Source organism: Triticum aestivum, chromosome 2D, assembly GCF_018294505.1.
Source record: "Triticum aestivum cultivar Chinese Spring chromosome 2D, IWGSC CS RefSeq v2.1, whole genome shotgun sequence".
Lineage (NCBI taxonomy): Eukaryota > Viridiplantae > Streptophyta > Magnoliopsida > Poales > Poaceae > Triticum > Triticum aestivum.
Window position 1 is genome coordinate 280,250,396 of NC_057799.1, and position 25,350 is coordinate 280,275,745.

The window sequence follows — 25,350 nt, forward strand, 5'->3', positions numbered from 1 at the left end:
TGGTCTATCAAGTAATAAGGAACATGCTTGCATAGGTACAACATCACAATCAACATAATCAGCATATGTAGAGATACTAAAATGCACATGAACAGTACGTGTTACCTTAACCTTGCCGCTGTTGTTGAACCATTGGATGTAGTAAGGATGTGGATGTGGTCTTGTGGTGAGAGATAGCTTCTCCACCATCTCTATGCTAGCCAAGTTGTTGCAGCTCCCTCCATCTATGATGATGCGAACAGAATGTTCCTTCACAACTCCCTTTGTATGGAACAAAGTATGCCTCTGATTTTGCTTAGCTTGTGTGACCTGCACACTCAAAACACGTTGAGCAACTAAACATTCATACCTGTCAGCGTCTTCAGGAGCCATGTATTGCTTCTCATGATCAAAATCATCTCCATCGTGTTCTTCACGTGTAATAAGAGCCAAAGTCTGCTCATCATAGTCACTAGCGGACTCATGCCCACCATCCTCAGTAGCAATCATCACACGCTGATATTTGCATTCTCTCACACAATGACCTCTTCCCTTACAACGACGACAAATATATCACTTGTGTGCCCTGTTGATGCCATGGAAGAAGAAGAGCTTTGTGTAGGCCCGACAGGTGTGTTCTTGGCAGATAGTGGTGGTTGTGCCTGCTTTCTTGTATCACGGCTGGAAGTGGCACCTGATGGAGGTGCTGGTGCAGTGGAAGTAGAGGATGCACGTGGTGTCCATGATGAAGGTCGACCTGTAGAAAAGTTAGTTCGTGCCAATGCCTGTCGATCCTGCACTTCACGTTCAGCTTTACAAGCAAGATGGAATAAACGAGTGATATTCTTATACTCCTTGTACTCTAGAATGGTCTGGTCTCTATTTAATCCACCCATAAAACATGCAAGCATAGCTTCATTCTCCTCAACAATACCACATCTAATCATGCCAGTTTGGAATTCCTGATAATATTCTTCTACAAAAAAAATCCTTATCTTAAACGCTGCAATTTTTGAAGCAATTCACGTTGATAATATGGTGGAACCCAACGAGTACGCATAGCAGTTTTCAAAGCAGCCCAAGTAGCTGGAATAGGATAATCTACAATGTTCAGACCACCAAACACATGCAAAACTAGTGAAAGCACAAACAGCAGCAGGAACACTTCTCTCCTCAGGATATTGTAAACATGTAAAACATTGTTCAGTTTCTAACTCCCAAGTAAGATATATATCAGGAACATATCTACCCTCAAATGGTGGAATATTCAATTTTAGTTTAGGAAAATGGTCATGATCTCGTACCTCAGGTGTTGGTGCAGCCCTACCATTGCGATGATATGCATGAGGACGACCTGGTGGTGGTGGTGCTGGTGGTTGCACGTAGTTCTGATTTTGATCAACCTCATCCTCGTAATGCTCCTCCACCTCTGCTGTAGCAGCAGGAGCTACAGAAGCATCAACAGTAGGTACAGCGGCACCAGAATTTTGACCAGGCTCAAGGGGAACGTGCACTGCTCGTCCCACTTGATTTGGAAGGCGATGTTGTTGTTGTTGTTGCTGCTGTAGAGGTGCGACAGGTGCAGCGGCTGGTGGTTGTGGAAGACGCGCGAGCAATTCATTAAACTTGTTATCAAGCATTGTTTCGAACGCGTTCTGAATGCCATCTATCTTCTCCATGGCCTCTTCAAATCTGTTTAGCACATCTTCCACATGTCCACTCATCATTTGCTGAAACTTATCATGTTACGCTTTGTTCGTCATGTTCTCCCAGTCAGTCTCATCGGCTTGTGATCCTACCATGGTTAGCAGCAAGAGAAAAACACAAGAATATGATCCTATAGACTACTAGGAAGTGGCTGTGGTGTTGTGGAAACTCACAAATCCGTCAAGCGAATCTCAAATTCTTACCAGTTCTTACCAAGCAGTAGGTGGTGATTGGCAACCATTGTAGTCAAAACTCTCAAAGCTTGGATAGAGCGATTACCAGGGAGAGTCAAACGCACGACATAGATGTATGTGGAGCTGGGAAGGCTTATAATATGGTAGCAAAAAGGGTCAGCAATAATCAATTCAGAGATGCAAAATTGAATAAACGCTCAACGACGGTACTGTGCTGGTCCTAGGCTAGACCGTACTAAAGACGCGAGCCTAGAACACTAACAAAATCACGGCGCGGCACAGAAACAAGGGAAAAGTCCACTCTGGAAAACAATCATTTTTTGGCGCTCCTCTTTTTTTTGCGAAAAATCACTATAATGGGGTGTGTCTAAAAACTCTTCCCAAGTCAAAATAACAGGATAGGCACGAAATTGTTTTGACTTTTTTTGGAAATCAGGGCAGCGACGACGAAAAAATGCGACAAAAGATCACTATGATGGCGAGTCTCTCAAAACGCTCCTTGGAACCTAAAAGCAGGATAGGGAAAAAATATTTTCGATCGCTGAAATTTTGGCCTAAAAACTGTCGGGGGTCTCCAGACTCTTTTTTTCTCAAAACCTACTCAGGCAAGGAAACACGAATCGGAAAATAGATGGATCTCGAAAACAAACCTAATATGAAAAGAACTTGGATTGGTGGTGGATATATGGTGGTAGGATATGGCAGTGGTGGTGGTATATGGTAGCAGTGGTGATGGTATATGGTAGCAGTGGTGGTATATGGATACGGATCGGTGGTGGTATATGGATTCGGATCGGTGGTGGTACATGGATACAGATTCAGAGTGGTGGCAGATAAGCTGTGGTGGTAGATGGCAGGAGCGATGATGATGGTGCGGTGGTGGCATGACAACTTATGAACAGAACTCGAAACTCTAAAAGACTAGACGCTAAGACCAGCAACTTGACACAACGATGCAATCACAAATTCAACAAAGCAAAATGTTGAAAAGACTATGAAAAGGCTCAGATTGGTTCGGATATGATGAACTAACCCTAACTTTTTTTGTGGCTTTTTCATGGACTGTAGGTATGAAGAACAGACTCGATCTCAACTATGAAAAACTGTAAAATCTCACCGAGCAACCTGGAAATCTGATACCACTTGATAGAGGCAAAGGTGTCCCGTCTTTCGATGAGATGGTGGTTATCGTTTTTGGATGGAGTAGACTTTGACGGTCCTACTACGAACGTGCGAGGACGTCGCGCCTTAGCAATCGCTAAACCAACTCCGAGAGGTTATTGACCACGCCGGAGCACAATCAACCTGACCATAAGGGTCTATTTCCTGCAAACAAACGAAGAACAAGCAAGAAACTAAGATTGCAATCAGGATATTGCGAATACAAGAGGAAAGCTTTATTGATCAAGGTGGGGTTCTGTGACGCCTTTGTCTGGTCGTTGAACACAAACGAAGTATGCGAAGTTGCAGCTATGGTGAACTTTTAATCTAAACAAAACCCAAAGTCTAAACGACGCCCTAAGGGCTGTATATATGGAAGAAGAGGGGGAAATTTCGTGGCCCTTGGGGGAGGGGTCCGAAATGAACCCTATCTCTTGTTTCCCCACACATACGGACTCTAAAAACAGCCTATACTTATGTATTTCGAAATTACATGGGCATGGCCCAATAATAAGGTGACGCAGCACCTATAATAGCCTCTGGACGAAATTTGTGAAGTGGCATCTTGTATATTTCGTCCAAGACTTCATGCACTCATTACGGTGGCTTCAAGTCCTGAAATCATCACTTGAAACTCCGTTCTTGTTTCCCTTGCGCATGCCATCATCTCCATGCTTGTTCTTGCTCCAATGTTCATCCTTCTCCAAGCTAGGCCCTTCACTTGTAAGAAAAACGAATATATCCAATTTAGGCAGCATCATATTCTCATGAACATTATAATCATTACCAAGATACGAAAGTACCTGGTAATTTCATTGGCGTGCACGAGCTCTAGTAATTGGTCCAGTATGTATAGTAGCAGGGGTTGTGGGTGTAACTATGGTATTGATGTCCTCATCAAGAAGGGTTGGTGATGACGAAGATCGAAGATCCCCCTCTCCGAAGCCCCAAACGGACTCCAGATCTGGCCTCCCGATGAAGAACTGGAGGTGGCGGCGGCTCCGTATCGTGAAAGGCGATTATTCTTTCTCCCTGAATTTTTCTCCAAATATGTGATTTTGTAGTATCAGGGTTGGAGTCTGCAGGGCCACCAGGTGGGGACAACCCACCTGGGCGCGCCTCGAGGGGGGCGCCCTGGTGGGTTGTGCCCACCCAGGTGCCCCCTCCGGTGGTTCTTGGCTCCAGAAATTCTCTTTTATTAAATAAAAAATCCTCGCAAAGTTTCGTTCCAATCCGAGAAATTTTATTTCTGCACAAAAACAACACCATGGTAGTTCTACTGAAAACAGCGTCAGTCCGAGTTAGTTTTATTCAAATCATGCAAATTAGAGTCCAAAACAAGAGGAAAAGCGTTAGGAAAAGTAGATACGACCGAGCCGTATCAACTCCCCCAAGCTTAAACCTTTGCTTGTCCTCAAGCAATTCAGTTGATAAACTTAAAGTGAAAAAGAAAAACTATTACGAACTCTTTTAATCTTGTTTACATAAATAAGCTTGAACAACACCCATGTTTTCAGCCAAGATTATAACTAACCATGTCGACAATAACTCTTAAAAATTATATTAACTCATATCAATGACATAATCAGCTAGCGAGCAATAATAAGAGATCTCAAACAACAACACGTTGTCAAAACAACCATGATATAATATGACAATAATGGTATCTCGCTAGCCCTTTCTGTGACCGCAAAACATAAATGCAGAGCACCTCCAAAGTTCAAGCAACGACTAAGCATTGTAATTCATGGTAGAAAAGATCCAGTCATGATGCACCCAACATTAGCTACACACAATGCATGAGGATGACAATAGTGCTCTCAGGTTCTGGCACTTATTTGAGAAGGTGATGACACAACATAAAAGTAAATAGATAGTCCCTTCAAAAACCGAATAAAACAATACTCCATGTATATATTTATAGAGGGAGTAGTACTTTTTGTGGCATGCATTACTAGACATTGCTAGTCAAATACTAAATCCAGACGGAGGTGGTAGTGCTACTAAATCCAAACGGTGGTTCTAGTACTAGTAGTAGTACTACCAATGTAGTAGTACTGTACTACCCGTTGGTCAAATTATTACGTGCTGCTCCTCACGGTGAAGTGACAAGACCCTATGCCGGAGATGACACCTGAGTGTAGGCGTCGTGTTCGACATACCAAAGTCAGCCTCACCGTGTGCAGTCACTATCATCATGGCTATAGAGCTAGCCTGCTTACAACTAGCGTGTTCGCATAATTTCTCGTGCGTTGCCACGAGTATCTCTACTCTTTTCTTATACGAGTAAGTTGCTTGTGCATGGCACAGAACACCAAGATTGGGGGTGGACGGCGCCAGCAGCGGCCATCACGCCAGATTGTTCCATGGCCTTCTAGATGTGGTGGGGAAGAGATAAGGCTGATTGTGAGAGACAAGGAGTTGTTTGTAAACAGGGAAGAAGTACGGGCATCTTTTTGCAAAACTACAGCAGTTTGCTTTGTGTGTGTCAGATCTAGATCCGATGGCTATTGGTGAATATGGCAGGCACACCATCCTCACCAACTTAGGACCTCTTTGATTCGCAGGATTTTGAAAACGCAGGAATAGGAAAAGTATAGGATTGGAGTGTCATGCCCACTTGAATCCTATAGGTTAGCAAGGAGCGTTTGATTTCACGGGGAAATCAAAGAAATTGTAAAAAGAGGTTAGAGTAGATGTTAGATTTCCTATGAAATGTAGTACAAAATATTCCATTGGAAAAATTCCTATGGGATTCAATCCTATGAATCAAAGGACAAACACAGGAAAAATTTCAAAGGATTTCAATCCTCCAAAAATCCTATAGAATTCTCTTGAATCAAAGGAGCCCTCAGGTTTTTATAGGAGTAGTATAGAGAAATAGAGCAACTCTTATAAAAAACCAAGTTGGTGATGATGGTGTGCCTGCCATCCTGCAATATAGACCGTCCGATCTATATCTGACGGATAGAAAGAAAACTATGGCAATTTTGCAAAAAGATACCTACACCCCTCTCCACATTTGCAGATAAGGCCTTCCCTCATTCATCTTCATCTCCCACAAGATAAACAGCTCGTATAAATGCATCTTGATGTTCCGTGCAACGCATGGGCCTCTTGCTGGTAATAATAAATATTGTAGTCGAGTAATGGGTATATCGTTGCCGCACCTATGCACGCGAACATTTATCGTAACATAGTACCTCGTGCTGGATAGTCGTAATATTACAAGTTTCAAACTGATATTACAAATGCTAGGAGTAATGCTGCACCTACGAAGAGGGAATTATTAGGCAGTTTACGTAAGAAATTTCGTTACTTTAGGTGGATGCAGCATTATCGTGCAAACTAAAATCCGCCGCCCTGAAAAGTCACTAATGGGCAAATAAATTTTTGAGTCTCTGGCGACTTGATGTTTCAAAAACAAATTCAGCTTATGCGGAGACTTTGTCATTTAGGCTTAGACACTTGCGGTGATCAGCACGCCATAGATTTTTTGCACCAGAGAACGCCAAACCTCGTTGCCTTGAGCACACTTGCCTCCAGAACAAAGAACCTAGCCAATTTAATCTCAGATCTGCTGCCTCGATAGTCGATCAAATCAATTTCTGTAAGATGGAGATCAAGGCATTCGATGAGATTGTTATAGTGCAACACATTTTTCACTTTCGGGTCTTTTTTATCTGCAAAAGAAGAGAACATATTAGAGCAGCTGGCTGTATAAGATTGTCATCTCATCAAGAGGTACCAATATCATTCGCTCATACGATAGGGTTGGCTATAGGGTTGGCTCTAAGGCTAATGATATTTTTTCACTCTATCTTTCTTTCTTTTCCTCTCATTTACCTAGGAGCATGTGAAGAGCTTGGGCATTTGTTGCCTTCCACTATGTGGCCGATGCCATATTTCTCAAAAGTATGCCACATAATACGCATCGAGGTAAATTAGAAGATTTTGGCACCGCTCTAGCAATGTGAGAGAGTTGCACTGCTGTGCACACAGACCCACACGTATAAACAAATCAATCAAACCAACTACACCGGCCTCTCCCTCTCCCAAACAAGTGTTTTTATTGCCTCGGTCCTCTCCCTCTCCCACGCAAGTGTTTTTTCATTGCGTGAGTTAATTTGGCACCGGAGCAAAGTAGGTGATCCAGATTGGGGCACCAGGTGAGCAATGGAGGGCATCAATGCCAAATGCATCAAAAGTGAATTTGGCATGTGTTTTGGCCTACATAGTGGAGGGCCGTTATTTCCCACTTTTGTACTACCTTGTATTTACTGTAAAATTTTGACCATAGATTTACCTAAGAAAATGCCAATGCATGTCACCGAAAATTATACCATTTGAAATTATATTCAAATACAAATCCAACAATATAATTTTTAGTGACATGCATTAACATTTTGTCAGTTAAATCTATGGTCAAATTTTGATACTACAAAATACGAAGAGTAAACCAGGACGGAGGTAGTACTTGCTCTTAGGCTAACCATAGAGTTACTAGTCTAAGTTACTTGCCACTATGACTAGCCTAGGTTACTAGTACAACAACAAAAACAATGCAGGTGATCACATGAGAAAAAATACTAAAAACATTTCTTTCGGTGTAGTGCGTAGATGCAGTTTTGAACACTACACTTGTCATCGTAATTTGGGAAAATTACGAAAAAGTTAAGCTACGTTGTGATTACCGTTTACTAATAGGAAAGAAGTTTTACCTCGATGAGTAGCTTCTCCGTGCATGGAAGCATGTAAGGAATCCAACAACTTGATCGAGATTAGGGCCAATAGATTTTATTGCCAAGATCTTCACTGTGCGCACAGATTGGGTCAAGCTTGTGGGAATCATTTTCTGGATGACAGTCGTAAATACATAAAGACGAAATTTAAAAATGTGAATTTCAAGAAGACAGAGAAGAAGATGAGTGTTGTACCTGAACGATGGATCCAATAAAGAGTTCGGAGAATTTGGCAGACGAGTACACCAACGTTGTCAATTTCGACTCGTAAATGACCCTGATTTTTGTTGGTCCTTCTAGATCAGATACACACAATCTCTCAAGGAAAGGAGCATTCTCAATGACCATAACGTGGAACAGCTAGAGTGATCTCTTCCCAATTGATGTCTTGTTGTGGGGCCAGCAAGACACATAAATCCATCGAAGATTCGTCGAGGCGATGTGGAGGCTAATGAACCCGTGGATCTACCGAAGACGAAGGTACTCGAGCGTAGTACAGCTGCGGAGCGGGAGCTCCATAGCCTTCTTCAAGATGCCAACGTTGAAGAGGTCGAGCTGCTTGAGTTGAGGGAGAAGAAGGGCGGGCGCGGCATTCATCTAGGGAAAATAGCAGGAGCTGAAGCTGGCACGGCGCAGCGTTGGCGTGAGGAGGAGCCGGGACGGCGGCAGAGAGCGACATCGTCCAGCTTCAAACCTGAGCTCATTGAGCTGATCTAGGGCGAGGGATAAGAACCACTCGTCGAACTTGTCTTCGACCTTGCAGTTGGTACTGAACATGCGGATGTCAAGGCGTCTGGCTGGCCCAGGGTGCGATGAAAGGATCTTGACTGCGGCCATGCATTTGCAATCCCCTTCGTAGAGGCAGCTGTTGACGGTGAGGTTGAGGGGGACGTGGCGCCAGAGGGGGTGCCACCGCCAGGAGAGCATGGTGGTCCGCACGGCAAAATTTCGTGGGGAGGAGGCCGATGATGACGCGCAGCATGTCGTCGGGGAGGCTACTGATGAAGTCCAGGCTCGCCGGATGCGGTTTTGGCTCGAGCCGCCTCCGCTTGTTGGTTTCCTTGTTGTCCATCGCAGCCGGCGGGGACACTGGTGTACATGTGTGTTGGTGTGTATTGTGTGCTGGGTGTGCGCGAGTGCGTCCTTGTGTGCATACCGCTGCACAGTGGTGAAGTGTGCACGAGTGCGTCCTTCACGCGGAAGAAGTGTGCCCTCAATTTATTAGTGTGCGGGTTGCTATCACGAGTGGTTTCAACTTTGTTTACTTCACCGCATGTCATATGGGCCTCTAGTTTACTTATTTTCACCCACTGCCACATGGGCCAGCACACGAAGATAGAGAACACGAGCTGACAAGGCAGCATGTGGACTGGTTGACCAGTCAACTAAACAATATACGGAGCTATACGCTGACACAGTCACCGTATAATCCCTTGGTAAAGAGAGATCGAGTGAGAGGGCAGGCCTGTGAGAGATAGTAGAGAGAGAAAGAGCTACTCCCTCCGTTCGATAATGTAGTTCCAATATTTTTTTAAAGTCAAACTTTTGAAACTTTTTTTTCGGGAGTACGCCAAAGGCGTACCATATTTTTATAGAAGATGAAGAAAGCGTAATTACAAGATGTGTGGCGCGAATGCGAACATTCGGCACACACGATTATCCCAACACCAACACCACCCAAGCTACACCTAGGCTAACTCCTCACAAAACGTTGTAACCCACCAACACCGCCTGCCGCTTGCCACCACTCTGCTATCTCTATTAACGTACAGGTGACTAGCTCCGAAGGATTTTTTTGCTATTCCACCCTATTAAAGACTCTTGCATTCCTTTGCTTCCACAAAGCCCAGAGAACCGCAGTGACCGTGGTGTCAAAACCTCTCCTGTCCGGCCCTTGAAAACTCTTCCTCGCTCGTAACCAGCACTCCAAGGTAGTCTCAGTGATTAGCGAGGGAGGGGTATTAATCAGCAGAGTGTCCCATGTGGTGTACCAAACCTCCCGAGCGTACGGGCACTGTAGGAGGATGTGATGACCATTGTCCTCATCCTGCAGGCAAGTGTAACATGCTGAGCTCTCATCCTGAAGTCCATTCCTAGCCCTTCTGTCCGACGTCCATATCATGTACTGCATCGCCAGCCAGACAAAGAGCTTACACTTTAGAGGGGCCCAGCTCCGCCAAACACACTTATCTAGGGGTGACTTGGGCCACCCGTTGCATAGACTACTATATACTGATTTAGCAGAGTATTGTCCAAAGGTGAGCATGTCCACGTAAAAGCATCCTGCTCGGTCCCGTTTCTGTACACTGTCGCCACTGCATGGCAAAGATGCATGCATTGCATTTGGGCCATGAAAGCGATCTCTATTTGACAATCCTCCATCCATCTGTCGTTGAGAAGCGCTTGTTGCACCGTTGTAGTATTGATCACCCTTGTGTGGACCGTTCCAAGTGGGAGCGGGGCTATGTCAGCCACTGCATATTCGTGAATCCACCGGTCCCACCAAAACAACACCTTGTCGCCCACGCAAACTGTGATGTGAACCAAACTGTCAAACACCTCTCTTGCTAACCTGTCTTCGATCATCGGTAATCCTTGCTAGGGCCTCGCTGGCTCCATGCGCTTTAGCCATTCCCATCTGACCCTGAGCACCAGGGATTGTTATTGCAAGTTCTTCACACCAAGCCCTCTGTAGCACTTAGGTCGGCATATTTTGTCCCACGCGACGAGGCATTCCCCCCGTTCACCTTATCCTTGCCAGCCCAAAAGAACGACCTCATCCATTTGTTGATCTCCTCAAACACCCAGGCAGGGGCCTCCGCAATCATTAGGTGATGGACTGGCCCGGCGAAGATGATAGATTGCACCAGAATCAATTGACCAAGTCGTTGGATCAGCCCCCTTTGCCATGCGGGAACAAAGTACCTTACTTTGTCCAGCATGGGCTGCCATTCCACGCGCGTCAAGCTCTTGATAGCTAGTTGTAGGCCGAGGTACCTACACGGGAACTCCGCTAAGTCACACTGAAGGAGCGTAGCCACCCTCTGTCTGTCCTCCAAGTCTCCCCTAATCACAATGGCCGACACCCTTAGCCCAAATGCTTCACCCAATGCTTTCAAAGCCTCCTTCACAAAACTCAGATCCATGGTAGAAGGTTTGATAAACAAGGCCATGTCATCAGCACATATTGAGATTCTTTGCATGGCCATGATTCCATGGAAAGAGCTCAGAACGCCATTCTCCATAGCTCTCTGTATGAGCCTCGTCAGAACATCCATTGTGATGACAAGGAGCAGCGGTGAAATAGGATCACCCTGACGCAGCCCACACTCGTGCCCAAAACTCTTCCCAGCCACGCCGTTGACAATTACCTTGGTGGTTCTAGATTGCAGTAAGATCGCCACCCAAGTCTTCCAGCACGTGCCAAACCCCTTGGCAGTCATGACCTAGAAGAGGAAAGGCCATGACAAAGAGTCAAAAGCCCTTGAGATATCAAGTTTCAGAAACACTCCGGACATCTTACGTGCGTGGATCTTCCTAGCCACTTGTCCTACGAGGAGGAAGTTGTTGTGTAGGTGCCGACCCTTGATGAAAGTTGATTGGTTGGCTTCAACAATCATGTGCATCTGTTTTCAGAGCCGGTTAGCAAGAACTTTGGCAAACAGCTTGGGCATGCTATGTGTCAAGCTAATAGGCCAAAAATCGCAAATCTCCTCCGCGTCTGGCTTCTTAGGGATGAGGATAATATGTGCTTTATTCAGCTTCCCAAATCCCCTTCCATCCCCAACGTAAAGCTTCAGCATGATGGCCATGACATCCTTCTTAATGATTGGCCAAGCTCTTTGATAGAAAGCTGCAATGTATCTGTCTGGTCCAGGAGCGCGCTCAGGGGGGAGCTCCTTAATGATAGCCCATACTTCCTCCTCGGTGGTAATTTCCTCCAACTCCCGGAGATCATGATTCTGCACCCCTAGGAACTGCAGGTCCAGGGACTGTTCTCTTGCCTTCTCCTGCCTGATTAATCTCTCATATGCCTGGAAGAAAGCATCCTCCTTTTGCTCCTGATCCGAAATGATAACCCCCTCTCTTTTGATATGCGTAATGAAGTTCTTTGCAGGACGCCCATTAGCAAAAGCCTGGAAAAGTTTCATGTTAGCATCTCCTTCCTTCAGCCACTTCATTCTTGATCTTTGACGGTCAATGGTACGCTCCAGCGCAGCCAGTCCTAGGAGAGTTTGTTTTAAGCTTCGACGCAGCCACAGTTCCTCTCTTTCCAGCGCCCTCCCCTCTTGTGCGATGTCCAGCCTATGTATCACCCAGTTTGCCACCCTCATCAACAGCTTGAAATTGCCCACCTTCTTTTGCCCCCAAGCCTGCAAATAGCTCGTTGTGTTCCTGAGCAGGGCATCGATTCTTTTGTACGGGTCAACTATCTCCTCGCTGCACGTCCATGCCTCCTTGACCACATCATCAAACCCTTCTAGTTTTGTCCAAAACATCTCGAACCAGAAGCGCCGCTTAGGGAAAAAACTGGCACTAGTAGTGAGCAGTAACGGTGCATGATCCGATACACCAGTGGATAGCGCCTGTAGCAGCTACTCTGTGTTATCGAGCTCCCAATCCACGATCATGAAAACCCTGTCAATTTTCGTCAAGGTGGGTGTTTCCCTTTCGTTGGACCACGTGTATCTCCGTCCGTGCATGTACATTTCCTTTAGCTCATGGTCATCCACAAAATCTCAGAATCGACCCATCATCCTTATGTTTATGTTGGAGTTGCTTTTGTCCGTGGCTCTTATGATCATGTTAAATTCACCTAGAAACATCCAAGGCCCCGGGCACCCCCCACGCCAATCCTTGATCTCTTGCAATAATTGTGTTTTCCTCTCATCTCCCTGTGGCCCGTACACCACAGTGATCCACCAAGGTTCCAACCATCTTGGCATCCACCCTGCCCGTGAGGAAATTAGTATTGAGCATGATGTTCTCCACCTTTAACACCGAGCCATCCCACGCCAAAAGAATACCACCACATGTGTCCACCGTCGGCACATACGCAAAGCCATCAAATGATGGCCCCAAACATTGCATTACAGCATATTGATCCATTACATCCATTTTAGTTTCTTGGAAGCAAACCAAGTTCACCTTCACCGTTTCCACAAATTCCCGAACGGCCTTCCTTTGGCTGGATTGTTAAGGCCCCTCACATTCCAGCACAACACCTGCGGGTGTATATCCATCAAGGGAGTATACACCAACCACCAAACTAACTCCCTAATGCGAGCACAGCACCACCGTGTTGCTTTCCTCCACATCATGTGTTGCCGGCAAAGCCTTGCCAAACAGCCCCGCGATAATCCGGATGTGCTGCTCCTGCAATGGCGAATCAAACAAAGCCTGCAGTTCGTGCACCATCCCAACATCCACCACCATATCTTCCGGCACCATCCCAAGTGCATGTAACAACACATTTTCTGCTGGGTTGTCCTTGGTTCGGCTAGCAGTGGTCTTCTTTGTTGCCCGTGTTGTGCGCTTGGGGGTGAAAGGTGTCGCTTTCGGCCTCAGCTTAGCCGCTTGCACTTCCTTAAGCAATGGAGGCACCAACTTCTTGATAATGTTGGAGTAGAAACCCTTTAGTTTGTTGTATGCCACGGCTTCATGCGCGGTCATACCCACCGTTTCTTCCGTGCCATTGTGCAGAACCAAGGCTTGCTGCTCCGATCCTTCTGGCGCCAACAGAGTGTTTACGTGCCCACTTCCCGTGCATGGGGACGTCCCATCATGCATGGGCAAGCATGCAGCACTCATTGGTGGTCTCCCTGGTGAAGATTCCCCCATCTCCTGTTGCTCGGTCCCACTCCCTTTGGCCTCGTCCGTTGCTTCATCCTTTCCCTCCACCGATCCTTCCATGTGCTTGTCCTTATCCCCCAGCATCGATGCCTGGTCCATCCTCGCTGTGGTAGGATAGGCGGGCGCATCCTCCAAGTCAGTGGATGGCCTGCTCATGGGTACCACCACTTCCCTGACCGGATCCACGCACCCATCCAATGGCACCAGTTCCATGGGATCCCCAACCTCGACCCCACTTTTCCCACCAGTGGTTATCTCGCGTCTGGCAGCCGGCAGCACGGGCCCCAAGGCATCATTCGTCGCTATCTCAGCTGATCCTTCCACTGCCTGGCCCGCCTCTTTTTTCGGGATTGCCCCTCCGGCCACAGCAACCGCGCTGTCTCCACCTGCACAACGGTCCTCTCCTGACTGGCGGTAGGCGCAATGATTGTAGCCCTCTGGTTCCCCACCACACCACCACTTCCAGCTAACCCCGCCCCTGCGTTCAAAATCTGCTCCTGCCTGGGCGATTCCATTGGCTGCGCCACTGCCGGTCTAGTCAAACGGTCAAAAGCAGATGGTCTGATGGAGATTCTCTCATGCACCGCCCCGAACTTGCAAGGTGGGCCCCCTGGTGTCAGTTGCATGTGGGGTAGCTTCTAATCCTGTTCTTCTCCGTTCATCACCGTGGCGTCCATCACCCGTCCTGCACCACCGCCACGGGCAATGCCGCCAGCAGCTCCGCCGCTTCCCCTCTCATCCCGCACTCCGAATCGCCAATCTCTACGTACTGTCGTGGCTCCTCTGCCTCCACCCATGCCCGAAGCATCCGGATCGTCTGGCAAACCACTCTGTTCACTCCCCGAAGACGCTCTCAAGAACAGAGGCTCGTCTACCGCAGTGTGGTCGGAGATCTCATCAATGTAGATTAGCACTTTGTATTGCAGGAGAGTCGGTTCCATCAATGGCGACCTCAACCCCGGCTCCGGCACCGCCAGCCACCACAGCGACGGTATCTCCTTTGGCTGCGCCAACCACGCAGTCAACTTGAACGCCGAGAGGTCCAAACAGGAGCTCATCTCCGGCTCGATCATGTCCACCAAGCAGGACGACCCCAGCAAGGTCTCTACCACCTCCCGCTCCCAGGCATTGGGCTGAATCCCCTCCATCACGATCTTAACCTTGAACTGAAACGCCACATGAATAACCTGAGCCTGTCGGATCCACTGCCTAAAGTACAGTCGAACTCCCCTGTGCTCCAACACTGGCATGGCGCTCACCATGTTCCTGCCCTCCGACCGCGCAAAGACGACGGGGAAGTTCTCCGGCCGGTGGCGGTGGATCAACATCCTCTCCGCCAGAATACCCACCTTGTCCTGAAGCGCCTCAATCACGAACTCCAGCGAGATCTCCCTCCGAGCTTCGCCCGCGTACACCACCATGGTGAGCTGGAGGCGCCTTTCCAGGTCGTCCATGGCCTAAGTTCAACGGACGATGCACAACTCTGACGGCCCCATGGACGTGTCCATCTGCAGCTGCAGTCTTGGGGCCGTGGGGAGAGGGCGACGCGCGCCAAGCCGCGGCCAAGCCTCCATCGGGGCCAGCAACGGGAGAGGCGATGATGGCGGAAGCGTGCTGTTTGAGGGGGTTGCGGACCGGGAAGTGCGCCATGCCACCATGGCCACCACTTGACGATGAAGCTCCGCCTCCGAGGTAGGACTGCGAGGCCGCTTGTAGCCCCTGGTGCCATGCCCTTCCTCGCCGCATCTGATGCACACGATGGGGTTTGTACAGTCATGCCGGAAGTGGCCCTCACGGAGGCACCGGAAGCAGAGCCCCTCCATGTCCGGAGACATCTCACGGCGCGGGGATGATGAAGGTGGGCGGGGGTGCTGCTGCAGGGCCTGCAGATCCCGATCTTGACGACGCCTCCACAGAGTCTTCTTGGATAGCAGGGCCGGAGCCCAAGGCGCCACCTGTCGGTGACCGCCCGTCCCAGCGCCAGCGACCGCAGGACCGACGCCCAGGCCCACGACACGACGCGTCCCCGATGAGACCTCATGGCCGCCCATGGCGCTGGACGACTCCGAGCACGAGGAGATGCCGAGCCCGGACACCACCGACCGGTCCCCTGCACGGTGAGATGGCGCAGCCACCGAGTTGGGGCTCGAGGCCATGGCGCATCGCCCACACGCAGAGGGGAGGAAGGGGGGAGAAGGGGTGGCCGACGGCGGGTGGGGGTGGACGTCGGCGTCGGAGTGACGCGCGGCAGAAGCTCTCGCTCTCTCTTGCTCTCGCTCTCTCTCTCTCTCTCTCTCGTTCGTTGTCGCTCTATCAATGCGATGCCCGCACTTTTGAAACTTTGACCAAGTTTATAAAGAAATTACTTATATCCACAATACCGAAGATAAATGAGAGTATGAAGTAAGTACATGTTGTGATGAATCTAATGATCGTTCAAGATGTAAATGTTTTTCTCCACATATACTTTTCAAAACATCCATATGTTTATGGACGTGAGAGAATACCTAACTAGAGAGAGTGTGTGTGTGTGAAATAGAAAGAGTGAGTAAAAAGTGTGTGTGTGTGTGAAAGAGACATGGACAACACACGATAAAGTAGAGAAAAAGCGTGTGTGTCTTGTGAAAACATATCACACATGAATCTTCGACAGCGGAAGCGAGGTGAGGAGATAGTGTGTGGTTGTTTGTAACTAAGAGAGAAAGACCCCTAGCATGTGGCCAAGAGAGGTCTGACAAACAAGGGAGAGAGGTCGAGAGAGACATGTGGAGAAAATGCAGGCATGGGGAGGAGAGAGTGTGTGTTTGTGACAGAGAGATCCCCTGGAGATCGTGATGGGACTACATGGGTGGAAGATTGAGTGACAAGGTGTGTGCGCGATAGAAGATACCCCGAGAGATATCAAGATAGACGTACGGATGGAAGGACACAATAAGTGTGTTCCTGATGGATAGTGAGAGATAGTCATACTTAGGGGGAGTGCGTGTGCCTATGATAGAGTGAGGGATTATGGTACTTAGGGGGGTGCATGACACATAGAGAGAGAACAAGGGCAGAGAGTGTTAGATGGGTCTATGTAGCGTGAGCGAGATATGTGTATGTGTGAACCAGGGAGATATAAAGTTTGAGAGAGATAGAGGAGCCCCGATACGGCTGAGTGGTGCGTTAGATAGCTAAGAGGGGGGAAGAGATACTCCATCTGTTCAATAATGCAGTGCATACAAATTTTTTAGAAGTCAAACTTTGGAAACTTTGACCGGGTTTACGCAAATATTATTTATATCTACAATACCAAATATACATCATACGAAACTACGTCTCATGATGAATCTAATGATATATGTTTGTCGTTCTAGATGTAAATGTTTTTCTCCACGTACCTGGTCAAACTATGTGATGTTTGACTTTCCAATAAATCTATATGCTATGGACCGAAGAGAGTACCTAAGTCGAGAGAGATCAAGTGCGTGTGAAGGAGAATGAGTGAGTGTGCAAAAAGAGTGTGTGTGTGTGAAAGAGAAAGGGACAACAAACGATAAAATAGAGAGAGAGTGTGTTCTTATGCAAACATATCATGCATGCATCTCCAAGATAAAAAAGTGAGGTGAGGAGATACACAAAGATAGCTAGTGCATGATTGTTTGCAACGGAGAGAGACACCCCTATAGCATATGTCCAATAGAGGTCTGGCCAACAAGGGACAGAGGTCGAGAGGGACGCATGGAGAAGATGGATGCATCGGGAGGGAGAGAGGGTGTGTTTGTGATAGAGAGATCCCCTCGAGATCGTGAGGGGACTATATGGGTGGGAGATCAAGGGATGAGGTGTGTGTGCGATAGAAAGATGCCCCAAGAGAAATTGAGATACACCAAGTGAGGAAAAGATACAATGCATATGTTTATGATGCAGACTAAGAATTAGTCATATACATAGGGGGACTGCGTGTGCCTACAATTGAGTGAGAGACAATCATACTTAGCTAGGCATGAAATTGTGTGTGTGTGTGTAAGTGTGATATGGAGAGAGGACGAGGGGAGAGAGAGTTTTAGATGGGTCTATCGAGTGTGAGTGAGATATCCATGTGTATGTGTGACCCAGGGAGACAGAGAGAGAGAGAGAGAGAGAGGGGGGAGGAGCTCTGAGACGGCAGAGTGGTGCGTGAGAGAGTTACGGGCAACGAGCTAGGGAATTTGTGTCCGTACGATGAGTGCACCCTAGATATTTAGCTTGGACTAGAGAATCATACATTGTGTGCCAGAGAGACCTATACATGGAGTGTGCATGCGAACTAGAAAGACCCCCCCACACACACACAGAGAGATAGATAGATAGAGATAGAGAGAGGGAGAGGGAGAGGGACCGACAAGGTTTGTGTTTGGATGCGTGCGATAGAATTGAAGATTGTCGGTGAGAGAGAGAACATGAGTCCGGGAGAGAGAGAATTATGCATCAAAGACTGATACAAACCATGTTTCGATATAAATTTGCATTCAAATATTTGAATTGGAGAACATGTTGTCTGCAATCCACACATGAACGGAGATATGCGTATCAAACAAGTTCATTAATTTGACTTTCAATAGGTTCATGGAGTACTATAATACAACATGCGGAGTACTATAATACAACATGCTACTCAATTGAGGTGTTCAATTTTGGATTTAGTTCACTATTTTGACCTGGTGAACGAGTTATTTCATTGAATCGAGATATTTCATTTTGGGTTTGATTCCTGTTTATGACTGGGTCAACTATTTGTCATATAGTAAATCGTTAGCAACAAGCATGTAAAAACACATTAGTCCTGAGCATCACCTCACCATCTAAAAAAGAAGTGGTAAGCTAATATTTCAAAATTTGATTCGAATCGACTTTTTTTGAAATGGAACACTCCGATTCCATACTTAAACTGGCTCAGCCAAATTGCTGGCCATTCGAATCGACTTGGTAAGGTAGAAGTGGATGTTCGTTCTCCCAAAATTTGAACAAACCGCTAAACACCCTCTGCTCAGTGGAATTTGCCCGAGCAAATAAATGGGAGACGCGAAATTACCGGCCTATGTGGAACACACATCAATTGGCCCGTTGTACATCGAGGATAGGTTCGTAACTTCATCCAAGCACGCCTTCTCCTCGGCTGAAATGACAGTGTCGAATAATTCATAAACCATGGGCGGCAAAACACCTTCTCCTCAGCCGAAATCGCTCACGCCGACTATTTCAAAACACGCCCAAAATCGCTCATGCCCACTATTTCAAAACACGACCTCGTCGCCCGAAATCACTCGCGCCCACTATTTTGGGAGAAGCAAAGTTACTCTACTATCCATGGCCCTCAAGACACAGACCCAAGCCCATAAGCCTAAAGGCAGGGGTAGAATTGTAACTCCCCCCATTTTAGGCAAATACGTCCGTAAGACATGGTTGCCCCTCCCAATTCCCCATTCATACATCATGGGCGCCAAATCACCTTCTCCCCGGAAGCTCCCTTCTCCCCAGCCATGAAACCTTAGCCCCTCCTCCATGGCGCCCCCCACCGCACCAAATTCACCGCCGCCTTCCTCCACAATACTGGAGACGTTGTCCGTTTGCCATCATGCACTGGGTCATGTGCCTCTTACTCCGTGCTGCAGGAGCTGCCTCGACGATGACCGCATGGACCGTATCGGAGCCGATTCACCCCCGCCGTTGTGCACAGCACCAGAACGGCTCCAACTTCGGATCCGTCCAGGGACCCGGTGCTACTTCCCCGTAGACGTCGACCGTCGCGACATATCTGCTTTCCTGCCGCTGGGAGCCAGCAACCGCGCTGGCCTCACCGACTCAGCAGCTGGAGCTGCCTACTTTGCCGGGCCGCAAGATAGGTCGTACACTCATCTTAAATCACTTTATTTCGGTGTCAGTCGTCTGAATTTTTATTCTATGCCAATCAATTCCCAATGGGAAGCAGCACCCCTCGAGGCGGCGGAGCTCCTAGGCTGTCGGTTGGCTAGTGTCTATCATAAGGGTGCGGGGGCGCAAGTTCACCGCGGAAGGAGCGCTTAGGTGGCTTTCTTAGAATTGTTTGGGTTGAAGGTACTGCCGCCACCGGATCTAGATGACGGCGAGTCTTTGTGGATTGGCCGGGGCGGCGCAACCACGGCAGTGCGGTGGGGTGGGGAGCGGGGTTTTGGTCAGAGCTCTCGCGGTGAGGGACAGCGGAGGCAGGCTGCTCTGCCGGTGGTCGCCGGCTCTTCGGGGAAGATTCTGAACAGTGTCAGCCGGGAGGCACAAGACGGCCATCAAGCCATCCGGCATAGATCGGACAGTACCAAAATAAAATAAAATTGTGTGACCCCAATTTAGTTTTCAGACGTGTGACCACTCTCGTACCTTACTGTTGATCTCTTAGGGTATTTCTTCTGATCAGAGATATGTGTCGTTCTTAACATTATTTGTTTTGTGCATCATCAGCCACACCGTCTTCCTTCTCACCGCAGCTGCTCTAACAAGGGAAGCATACATCAGAAGGGAGCTATAGTCCCCACTCAACAGTTCCCAGCATCGTCTGCCTGCCCAACATGGACAGCCACAACAACTGCAGGGCCATCGACAAGTCAGCACATGATGCTCACTCCTATGGATGGCAGCCAGATAGGTTGTACCCTCATCTTACTTGTGTGCAACATTTATGGCTTTGTTATTCATCTAAGCATGGAAAATATATTATCACATTTCATTGTATATTCATGTTGATCTCTTAAGAGTCTTGTTCAGGAGTTAACCATGTTCCATAGTTTAGATAAGAGACTTGTTCTTTAGGTAACGTTGTTCCATAGTTATCATCCATCAGCCAATGCTATCCCACAGGCTGGTGATTATAGTATTATACCACTTCTAGTATTACTTATGTTGTTCTTTAATGCTTTTGTGTGCCATCTAGTTAATCTCGAGTACAAACGATACATATTCTGTAGCTTTCATCTGTGTTCTCCCTTTAATTTTTGAGACCTATTACTGCTAGTTAAGCCCAGTCCTACTATTTATGTCATCTCCTACATGCACTCATTACATAAATCTAACTATTGGTTATCTTCCATGCATGTCAGATATAATTGCACGCACTAATATATCCACAAGAACCACACGGAGCAATGTAACGGCCAACAAACTTGACGTCAATGATACCCAATATGATGGAACATGTAAAGGCAGTTCTTCAGAAGACTTGCAGAAAGATGATGAATCCTATTCACCCCACAAGGTCCTTGCTCTAACTTGGCTCGTGATATGGGTACAGCATGCATATAATGTCCTGGAGTGCATCTACTCTGTTGAAATGCCATGTGCTTAGCCTGCAGATCATGCATGTAAATATGTCATGCCTTCCTGATTTTCAGTACCTATTCCGTTCATGATAACATGTTTTCAAATTCAAGTACTGTCATTCTACTCTGTCGCAATGCCATCTGCTTATTTTGGACATCATGCTTCTGAATATCTTATGCATTGTTATTCATTCGTATGTACTTCATTTGTCTACCATACCATGTTTTTTTACATTGAAGTGATGTTCTAGTTGTCTATTGCAATGCCATCTTAGTTTCCCAATCATATATGCATATGTTGCCTTAGTGTTTTTCTGTATGTATTCCGCTACTCCCTCCTTTCCGGTTTATAGGGCTCAATTCAAAAATCTCACCAACCAAGGTAGATGGTGAGTGGTGGAATACTTTTTGTAATTTGCAAAAGCACCCAATTAATGCTCTTATTTTCCTCAAAAATTTATGTTTACCAATGTATTAATTGCAATGCATGCATGCATAAAGTACATGCATTAGTCACTTTTCTCTTAATACTTGCATGCAATTATTTAATGAACCTTGGAATCTAAAATTGTGATGGGGAACAACCAAATTGAGCCTTATAAAATGGAAAAACTATGATTTTGAGATAAGCTCTATAAACCTGAAAGGAGGGAGTATCATATAGTTTTACATTCAACTGTGTTTCTTTTAAAAATCATTCCAACGGTGTTTCTTTTGAGTGGGCCCTAACCCACAGGTCTTTTCCAGGATCTTACCTGACTCTTCTAATTTATCCGGAGCGATTCCCAAATTCTTGCAAAGTTTGACGTAAGAATGAATTATCATCAGTCATATGTCTTTCTCCAAGATCTTTCAAATTCTTTTCATTGTTGATTCAACCTTTCTATTCTTCATGGTTCCGGAGTGCCTCAATAATTCATGGTGGTGTTTCTCATCATCATTCTCAACATTTGAAGACCGAAGAAGAATTTTTCCTCCAAATCCTTACCCGTACTTCCAAAGATGCGTAGTTCAAGCTTGATGCCATCCTCTCATAATTGTTTTTGATTGTGAGAATTCTTTTCACCCATCCGGAGCAATTCAAGAGTCTTTTCAGTTTGATTCTCCTGATCTCATCATCTCGGAATTATTCATTCTCAGCTTTCGGATCTCGTTCTCCAAATCTTATGGTGCACCGCTCAAGTATTCCCTAGTCAGTTCGTGATCTCTCCGTTCTCATATATTTATATTCCGTCAAGTATCTTTATTCATTTTTCTAATTCTTCCCGGTGAATTGTGCCTTTGCTACTTTCATTTCCAATTCTTACAGTGGTTCGTTCAAGAGTTCTCTTCCTTCGTTATCATATAGAATCATCCGTTCCTTCCAATCCTACCGGTGGTTCATTGAAGACCTTCCCAAGTTTGCGCCATATCTATCTTAATCCTTTCTACGAGAATAAGTAGTATGCCAAATCCATTGCTTGTCATCAATTTAATTGGTGAAGGATGAGCATAATGTAATTCTTATTCTTGTTTCATCGAGTAAATTCAATTCCTTATTCCGGAGGTTCATCAAAATTCTTGATTTCATTTGTTCATCTTTCTTTCCGGAGTTCCAAGTTTTCTCGGTTATATCATTTCAAAGCTTCATCTTATCACTGCAAGGCTTCACCTTGTACTTTCAACTTCTCTTTCTTTCTATCATCCTTTTATTATCGGAGTTCTTCATGGAGACTCTACATGGTGGTTTGTCAAGATTTCAATCATTCTCCAATTGTTCTTCAAGTTTTTCTCGAAGTTATGATCCGCTAACCTATACTCCAAAATAAACATGGTGTTCAACACATGTTTTGTTTTGAGGCTTTCACGCATTCTTCATCTTGCATTCCGAAGTGCAATTCTTTCTCTCTTATCTTTTGACGTGGTGTTATGTCATTCTTGATAATTTTCTTCATGTTTCATGATTCACAAGTTGTCAAGAATGAGATATTTAAACCCATCATATTTTCTTCATCCATGAGTTGTTTCAACCCATAATAATCTCTTTGTTGGAGTTATCTTGGTATGGATTTCACTTAAAGCCTTCTCGAAGGAATGTTGCTAATTGTGGTGTCTATCAATGATCCAAGTTTTCTCCTATCCTCTCGGCGAGAGAAGTTTTCATCTCTTCGTTGATCTCAAGCAAGCAATTGTTTTCTTTAGTGGCAGAATTTCACCTCAAGTTTTGAGATGTCTCCATAAGCACACGAAGAGCATATGCTTTCTTTGTTGATTTTTCAACAACTCCGTTCTATCCTTATTTTAAGGATGCTCTCTCAAATTCACTTAAGGTAGAACATGTTGTTTTCTTCTCCATTCTTTTCATTGCATTCTTTCATTTCTACCGGAGGCATTGTGATATTGCTCTCTTCGACCCATCTTCTTGTTTTGTCAAGATCGTGTTCTTTTCGTGCTTTTCCATTTAACTGGAGTGTTGTGTCATCTCTTCAAGTTCTTTTTATCTTATCAAGTCTTGCATCTCTTTTCAACCGGAGTGCTGTCCGAATTTGTTCTTCCTTATTCCTTGTTTATCTTGTTTCAACCAGAGTGGTTCCGATTCCTTCTTGTCCATTGTACTCGTCATTCATAGCTTTGCAACCTCCAAGATTCATATGCTATTCCTTGTTTCTCTTTTCTACCAGAGTTTTCTCAATTTTGTTCAACTCTGTCGTATTCTTCGTTCAAGTTTTCAACCTCTCAAGGGTCATTGGTTTCACTCGTTTGTCAAAGAAGCAACTTGTTTTACCTGTTCCTCTTCCGTTTCTCCCCGGTGCCATCCAAGATCTCGGGACGAGATCCTCTTGTAGTGGTGGAGTGTTGTAACGCCCCGAGACCGACGCTCCAGACGCTTTCCATGTTCTTCGTGATCGTCGCGTATATTTATTTGTTTGTTGCATTCATCATGTCATCATTTGCATCCGCATGTTTTCTTAAACTCGTGGTCCGTTCGTAGTTCCTGCTTCTCCCTGTTGCCTTCGTTGTCCCTTTCGAGACCAACCGTTCTTTTGTTGTCCGGCCGTTTGAGCCTCTCTGCACAATGCACAAAACCCCTTCTCGCGCGCGTCCGAAACCTGTCCCGAACCCGACCCGCTCAGTCATCACCGTTGGGTCCGGATCATCCCCAAACATCTATAAAACATCTCCTTTTTCTTAATTGAACTTCCCAACCTATATTTTTCTCGACCGTCCGATTTAAATCGGAGGGTCCTAACCTAATTCTATTTCCCTTTATATAGTCCACCCACCTACCCAAATCAGTCTAACCCTAGCCTAACCCTATTCCCCCTTGCGCCGCCACCCACTCTCGCATGTTCCTCGGGATCCTTCCCTGACCAGCCTCCTCCTTCCTCGGGATCTTGCCTGATCCAATCCAGCCACCACCGAACCATCCATCTCCTCCTCCATCCAATCAAACCAACCAGCCACCTCGACCCCCTCCTTCGTGCGCCCCTGTGCCGCGAGCGCCGAGACTCCAACCTCCTCTCGTGCCCGAGGGGCTCCCCGAGCACCTCGTCCCCGCCGTCGCTAGTCGCCGGAACCAGCAGGCTGTCCTAGCCACCCCTCCTCCCTTCCCCTTTCTCTTTTCTTTGGTGAAGCTCTCAGCTCTCCCTCTCCCTCTCTGTGAACCAGGGACACAGCACCGAATCCTCCCCATGGCGCTGTCGCACGGGTCTAGGCGTCCCCCACCTCTGCGTCGCCGGAGTCGCCAAGTTCCTGGTGCCGTCGCCACTCCCTGCGTCAGCCCCGCCATGGACGCCGTGGAGTTTTCCTCCGCTCCGGAGCTCCTTCCTCGACGCCGAGCTCGCCAAGCCCCGCCGCTAGGGACCTCCTGTAACGCCCCGAGACCGACGCTCCAGACGCCTGCCATGTTTTGCATAACCGCCGTGTGTTTTATTTGTTTGTTGCATTCATCATCGCATCATCCGCATGCATCGGCACTCTGTTGCCGTCATTGTTTTCAAACCTGCATCCGCTTGTAGTTACCGCTCGTCGCTTCTCTCCGTTGCGTTCGTTGACCTTCCGAGACCAACCGTGTTTTCGGTTCCCTCTTGTCAAACCACCTAACCTCTCTCGTCAGCCCGCGATCCCCTCCCGCGCGTCCGAAAGTTGTCCCGTACCCGACCCGGTTTGTTGTTACCGTTGGATTCGGATCATCCCCAAACATCTAGAAAACATCTCCGTTTTCTTAATTGGACGCTCTAGCCTACTTATTCTCGACCGCCCGATTATAATCGGACGCCCCTAAACCCCCCTCTATTTTCTGCCCTGCCTATTTAAACAGCAACCCCATACCTAATCTAGCCTAACCCTAAAACCTAGGGGAGCTGTCCCATCCATCAATCTCCATGCCGCCACCACCTTCCTCGTTTTCCCCATCGACCCAATCCA